The 7,500-nt window shown below is 46.8% G+C and overlaps 1 protein-coding gene across 1 annotated transcript in view; it reads left to right on the top strand.

Annotated features, from left to right (window-relative positions):
• The first annotated feature begins 443 nt into the window (after positions 1-443).
• Positions 444-7,500, top strand: part of LOC113586853 (neuronal migration protein doublecortin) — a 47,235-nt gene continuing 40,178 nt past the window's right edge. Inside the window, exon 1 of the mRNA XM_035526964.1 lies at positions 444-521. The gene's annotated coding sequence lies outside the window, so the exon portion shown is untranslated. The remainder of the gene's footprint in view (positions 522-7,500) is intronic.

Raw genomic sequence — 7,500 nt, 5'->3', positions numbered from 1 at the left:
GCACAGAGTCCATAGACTCTAGCCTATTTGTACTAGCCTCCATTTCCCTAGGGCTTCTGCAAGACTTTCTGCTGGAAAGTAAACATAAGACCAAGGAGTTTGCAACCTGCAATCTCCAACAATTACCAACAAATCCAGACACTGAAATCATTTTCTGGAACATTCTGAAGCAAAATGTCTGACGTTAGGGTTTGTGGGAATCTGACACTTTTGCCTCTTTCATCAAACAACTTTTTAAATGTACTTCATGCTGTGACTTTTGGCGAAACCAACGTGACAACGCGTTTTCCTCGTTGTAGATTATGTCATCTACGGACCAAACAAACACCTACCGAACACCTACTTGCTGAGCTGCTATGTGTCGAGGGGGCGTGTGCGGGGAGGCGGCGTTAGGACCACGCAGCCTACCGGCAGGGACGGCATAACGGGCAGACCGGCTGCGCCGACAGACAAAGGCACGGGGAGCAGCGCGATCCTGCAGCATCCACACCCACCCACACACACGCCGCGCAGCTACGCTGGTAAGTGCCGCACCGGTGTAGCTTCACATCAGAGGGAAGGGAAAATGCGTTTCGTGAATGCTTGACAGTTATGTCCCTCTTTCTTGTCTGCTTTCGGATGTCTCTGTGGGGTTGTAATAAGACCCAGAAGCCGTTAGGAGACGTGATTTCGCATCGCGGGTCGCGCGGGTTGAATGCGCAGGTGGTTCTAAGGGAGCGGTACCCCAGATATGACCCGCAGTGCGCGTGGCGGCACCCGGAGGGGCACCTGAAAGACTAGGCTTCAGAGGAAAAATATAAATCGTGTGGAAATAAAGGCGTTCTTTTAAAGTTTTGTTTACCTGGTTGTAGCTTATGATAACGTAGCCTATGCGAAATACTTTAATGTGACAGAATGATTTTTAACGGGGATTTGTTGCATGACTGAAGTTTATATATTGAAGGTTATATCGTGGTTTTCATTTTCAGCGGGGGATTGCCAAGTGTGTGTGTGTGTGTGTGTGTGTGTGTGTGTGTGTGTGTGTGTGTGTGTGTGTGTGTGTGTGTGTGTGTGGTAGACCCAGCCTCAAATTGCTGTAGTGCAGCTCGTGCCACTATGATACAATGGAACAGGCTCGTGCTGAGCTTTCGGGGATTTTACGGACCTGCCCCGCGAGACCATCTGGTTCACGTTAAGGGCAATTGGCATAACCGGTCATTCTAATCCTCTACCTTTGTAAAAACCTTTATGCTCGGGGAGTTCCGTGCGAGTAGCGAGGTTTGATTTCAAAGCGGTATTTTTATGACGGTGAGATGTCATTGGCGAGATTGAGTATTTTAAAATCATTCTGCACTGATAAAAGGACAACGATATTCCACATTCCACAAAGAGCACAGTGTTTGCTTTAGAGTAAAGGTAGCCCACTGATCGAATGGAAGTAGCCTCGTGGTGATAAGAGGTGGATTCATTTCACGTATACTGAGTGATAACGCGATACCTCGCCTGAAGAGATTTCTGGCTATACTGACTTCTGGAACAGCAGTGTGTGTGTGTGTGTGTGTGGGGGGGGGGTGCGTGCGTGCGTGTGTGTGTGTTCGTTCAGAATGACATTTAGGGTGGTAACTCGAGCACACATTTCACCCTTGGTTGTACTGTTAGTGCTGGCAATAGAAGTGGCCGATCAGTGTGTCACCACTGAGAGTGATGGAGTGGAAAAAGCAGTGGGTGACACCAGGCAACTTACTGAGACAATGGGCCTTCCTAAATGACGTTGTGTGTGTGTGTGTGTGTGTGTGTGTGTGTGTGTGTGTGTGTGTGTGTGTGTATGTGTGTGTGTGTGTGTGTGTATGTGTGTTTGAGTGAGAGATTTACCACTGTCCATTAGAGGTAGCAGATGGGTGTATGACCAGCCCACTGTCAGCTGTGAAGCACGTCTAATTCCCACTCAGCTGCACTGCGTGAAAATGTCTCTCAAGACGTGTGTGTGTGTGTGTGTTGGGTCACTGAAAGGTATGTTAAAACGGTGGTTTACTAATAGCTGAGAAGGGTTAGGAGTTTCAGACAGATACATGCGCACGCACGCACACACACACACACACACACACACACACACACACACACACACACACACACACACACACACACACACACATGGGCGGTACCCCCATTTGCTGTGCTCCGTAACATCATTCTAAATGTGTGTATGACTTCAGGACTGATTGCATTTGGTTGTCATAGTATCATATAATGCACAGAGACATTTTCATGTATTTATAAAAGCCATTATTTTGTCATGCTACACTAGGTGTGTGTGTGTGTGTTTGGGTGTTTGGTTCTGTGTGATGCATGATGTTGGGGAAAGGGATCCAGGCTTTAATTGGAAAAGCTGTTGCAGTCCCCTGCAGGCAGTCTCTCTGGACGCAGGCCCAGGTATAAATGCCACAGATTGCCCTGTCGGCACGGCGACCGCTAGCGCTAACCGCTAACCCGCAGCACAAGTGGCTACGCCATGGTCGTAGCTAGCTGCCACTAGCCGCTAACGGGAGCTCTCATTTAATGAGCAGAGGCTCGTCAAGGTCACCGACTGGACTTTGTAAAAAAAAAAAAAATAATAAAAAAAAAAATCCCAAATGTAATCTGAGAAAAGATACCAATAGGAGCCTCTTATCTTGAGTTTGCACCGGGGATGTTGAGACACCAGCAGAGAGCAGCGCGCATGGCGGCGTGAAAACCGCGCCGTGATCTCACATCAGCGGCACGCGGCTCTTTGTTCGAGAGTGAGATGGAAAAATACTGAGGGTGTGGATCCCAGTAAAAGGACCCAAATCCCATCCTCAGCCTCACTGCTCTCCAGTATATACAGGTAGACCGGTTTTGTGCTAGTGGGTGTTACGAGTCAGACGGTCATAGAGAGCATGTCCTGCCATTACCGTTACAAACCTTTATGCACCAATTAAGAAGGTAATTAAGCGCTGATCATGACAGGGGCCACAAACACACACACACACACACACAAACATACACAGGGCACCTAACAGTCTGTTCACAAAGAACTCTCTGGGTAATATTGTGTAGGCCTTGGTCTGCCTGCTGTAACCATATTACTAGAAAAAGCTTTTTTCTGACTTTCTGTGAACTGGGTCATTTTCTGTCATGAATAAGATAAGGAGTTTAATATCTAGCAGGTTAAATATCTCAGTCTGGATGATTAGTCAGATGTCTGTTCTTCGCTTTGGTTCTGTGAAAGACTTTCTGGCTTTGCACAGAATGCTGGGTATTGTAGTTTGGTGGAGATGGGCAGACAGTGGCACTTTTCTTCCATGCTCATCTCTCTTATGGGAATGAAATGCACGGAGCCTTTCACAGTGTAATTAGCATTACGATTTTAGCAGACAGATTTTGCTCATATTAAAGAGGCTCCGGGGGAAGGATTATATTTGGTGTGGTTGTTGTGGGTGGGAGGTGGTGTTGGGGTGTCAGCCTATGCAAGTTCTTCTGTCCTGTGTTGTGTGTGTGTGTGTGTGTTTGTGTGTGTGTGTGTGTGTGTGTGTGTGTGTGTGTGTGTGTGTGTGTGTGTGTGTGTGTGAAGGTTATTTGAGGTCTCTTGTGCATGAACAGTGAAAAAATACTGGCAGGACATACTGACAATCTAAAAAAAAGATAAATTAGCACAGAGCAACAACTGACCAGGAGACAGGAAGTAAACCCAGGACACAAGGAGACTTGGACACAAAGGACATGTCAGATTTAAACAAAGCACAGCAGGGTGGCTTGGTTATCATATGGGAATGACTGGCCGCACCAACCTAACAGAGCCTTCAGTGTTCTAATTTCTGATCGGTTTTAATCGAAGCTCATACAAATGTTGAGCCATGTCCTCCCCTGCTCATTTTCCAGACGTGTTGAACGTAAACCAGTTGAGTAAGCCCTGTCCGTAAGGAACAGGGCCGGGAAGAGAGACGTGGGATGGAGTTGCCCTGGGCGACTGGAGGGGCCAGCTGGAATGGGCTCCTGGTCTGCATCTAGCTCAACAGAAGCTGTGGCTGCATTATTTCAGTGATTTTCCCCTGAGTCAAAAACCCACTTCACGACAGGCCCTGCTGTTGGTTCTAAAGGGACAGAGGGGCCGACGATTATTGACGACAGGCTTTGTGCGTGACAGAGGGGTTAAGATTGTGTTGGGATATTGCTGAAAGGATATTGATTGAGCAGAGGAGGAGCTGTATCAGTGTGTGAGTGAGTAATGTATGTGAGACAGGCTGAAATGAGAAATATGAGTGCGTGTGTGTGTATGTACATGTGTTAGTATGTACATGCATAGTCCACAGAGATGTGGTGTAATAGGTAATCAATTGGTTTGAAGCTGATATGATTATACAAGGGAATGTGCGTTGGCAGGGAAATTGGGCAACAGACTGTGTATATTGACGGGGCAGTGGGGTAACAGAAGAGGAAAGAAAGGCTTGAAGTTTGGGTCTGCTGAGAATTAACATCCCCAGTGGCAGTAAAGAGAGGAGCAGATGACAGCAACGTACATAAAATTGACGAGGAAGAGGTTAGTTATCAACTATCACATTCAGTTAAGCACACTCACACACGTGCTTACACACAAACACACGCACGCACGCACATGCTGGCATCATGGAACAGGGACTTAAAAGGGATGGGAGTGTCCTGTGTGATTGTGTGGGCATGTATTTAGTTGCAAATGTCCCCATGATGACACAGAAAACACTTACATTATGGGGACATTTGGTTGGGCGCCATCAGGGGTTTTTTTAGACGAAAAATTCTGCTTCTGTTTACTAAAAGAGACAATAGATTTGCTTTTTGTCAAGATATAGTTTAGGTGTAGGCATTTAAGGGATTTACTGAATGGAGATTTATACTCTAACTGTAGCTATTGACAAGTTAAAACAAATAACCCACAAAGACAGGGTGTGTGTGTACATGGGGGCATGTGTGTATGTGTGTGTGTGTGTGCAGTGGCATGTGCAAATGGGCGTGTGGGTGATAGTGCGTGCGTGGGTGCGTGTGTGCGTGTGTGTGTATGGATGTGAGTGTGTGTTTGAGTGCATGTGTGAGTGTATAGATGTGCGTGTTTGCGTGTATGTGTGCGTATGGACGTGAGTGTGTGTTTGAGTGCGTGTGTGTGTGTGTGCATAGATGTGAGTGCGTGTGTGTGTGTATATGGGTATCAACACACTATGGCACATACTGCATATACACTAATGTGTAAATGCAGTAGCAGCAGTGCTACGTCTGCCCATCAGAAATGGAAAGTCTGATGAAGAAGAGATGGAGAGTTTCCCCACGAAGGACCTCAGAGAAGAAATTAAAGGGGGTTTGTGTGTGTGTGTGTGGCTAGCATAAAGGCAGTTTTGTTAGGTAGTTTGTGAGTGTCTGCTTTGACTGTGCTTTATCTGTGTGCGTGGGTGTGTATGTGTCTGTCTGGCACACTGTTGGTAGTAGCAATAGTTAGTTTGGTTTAAATGTGGCACTTATGTTAGGGTAGTTATGTTACTAAGGGTGTGTGTGTGTGTGTGTGTGTGTGTCTGCCTACCTGTCTCTCTGTCTGTCTGGCACATTGTTGGTAGTAGTATAACTTGTGTGTGCGTGGCTGGCAGGCCAGTTACATTACTAAGGGTGTGTGTGCGTGTGTGTGTGTGTGTGTGTGTGTGCACGTGGTTGGCAGGACGGGTTAGAATCGTTAGTTTGTGGCTTTTATTTTCTTTCATCTGCTTAATCTTTTAATTCTCTCCAAACCGCTGAAGTGAAAAGCTACTGTTAGTAGTAAGGCTAAGCTATAGACAGCTACCTCCCCTTCTCTGTCTGTCTCTTTTCCTCTGCCTCTTCTTTGGAGAATGGAGTGAGTGCTTAGCACTGAAAAGGAGCAGCTGTTTTTCTGAAGGTTTTGGCATTTGTCCACCATACTCTGGTGTCCAAGTGTCCAACTCAGTTCTGACTGGAGAAAGAGCGAGAGAGAGAGAGAGAGAGAGAGAGAGAGAGAGAGAGAACAAGAGAGAACACAGTAGCTGATATATCCCCCTCTTTGTTATAAATGTTTACAGTAAGACAGATTTTAAAACATGCCAGTTTTGTCCCCACACACTAGAATGTCCACTCGTTCGGTGGTAATGGGATTAAATTGGCCTGTAAGTAGGTGCTGACACACTGCTCCTGCTTTTAGAGTCACACAGCTTCATTACTGGTACACATTAGTTCGGTTCAGTTGAGTTTAAGGTGTGCCCTGGTTGGTATGAAACCCAGTGCCAACCCCACCAAAGAAAACCCAGAACAACAAAGGATAAAGCAATAAAGTAAAACCTTAAATACATTCAATTCGAGAATCCATGAATCCGTGAATTAGAGCTGGGATCCAACAGAACCAACGCATAGATTGCAGGTATGGTTATTACAGATCTTGCGTCCGATATGATGAGTTATGGGACGAAATGGGACCACTTGTTCCTTGTACTAGTGAAAATGTACCACCAGCCATCCCCTTCATGCTCTGTGGCAGCAGATAGATCACAGCTGGGACGTAGGCCATCTTGGACCCCCAGTCAACGTCCTGACGGTCCTAGCCTAAGTTCAGGACAATGAGCCCTGCGCACAGTCGTGACGCTAGCCCCACTTGGCCAGTACGCGCCACGCGTGTGATTGGAGCGAGCGTACGGGGACCGGGTGGAGAGCGGATGACTGCAGGGAGTCAGGCGGCTCAGGTTTGCGGGGCCCTCCTGGAGCTCTGCTTCAGTGCTTGGGCTTTAACTAGCTGGGCCACGCCAGATGGAGCTCAACGGCAGAAAAGCAGATTGCAGGAAGGAGAGTCAGTCTTCACCGCGCACTGGAGCCAGTTGTGCTAGTGGGAGAGTGTTCAGGATGCTTATGTAAACCTGGGACTGTTTATGGTCGGACGGTGTGCTGTTACTGCCAAATGCTACAATTGTGATTTATGTACACACACACACACACACACACACACACACACACACACACACACACACACACACACACATGATTTTCTAGGTAGTGGTTAATTTATAGGTCTGACTAGGCCAAGCTGGAAACAGTCCCACTCTTCTTTACTGATAATCTTATGTAGTCTGTAGCCTGTAGTCCGATTTGATAGGGAAACTGTATTCACTATCTGTGTGCTGCAGTCCACATAGAACTGCTCAGGAGACCAGACAAGGGACACATACAGAATCATCTGTAAGCATGAATACATTTCGATTAATTTCTGTGCATATATGTATGTATACACACACACTGTTTGTGCTTGTAATAAGGTAACTCTCTTGCTAAAAGTGTCTGTCCACTGAGGACTTACAACAATAGCTCATCAGTACTGATGCCCTTCAGCAGTCATTTATGTACTAAAAGTAGGACACACACACACACACACACACACACACACACGCACACGCACGCACACATGCGCGCACACACACACGCGCACACACACACACACACGCACGTACACACACACACGCGCACACACATGCATGCACGCACACA

Source organism: Electrophorus electricus, chromosome 6 (assembly GCF_013358815.1).
Source record: "Electrophorus electricus isolate fEleEle1 chromosome 6, fEleEle1.pri, whole genome shotgun sequence".
Lineage (NCBI taxonomy): Eukaryota > Metazoa > Chordata > Actinopteri > Gymnotiformes > Gymnotidae > Electrophorus > Electrophorus electricus.
This window is presented reverse-complemented; position numbering and strand designations above follow the sequence as displayed.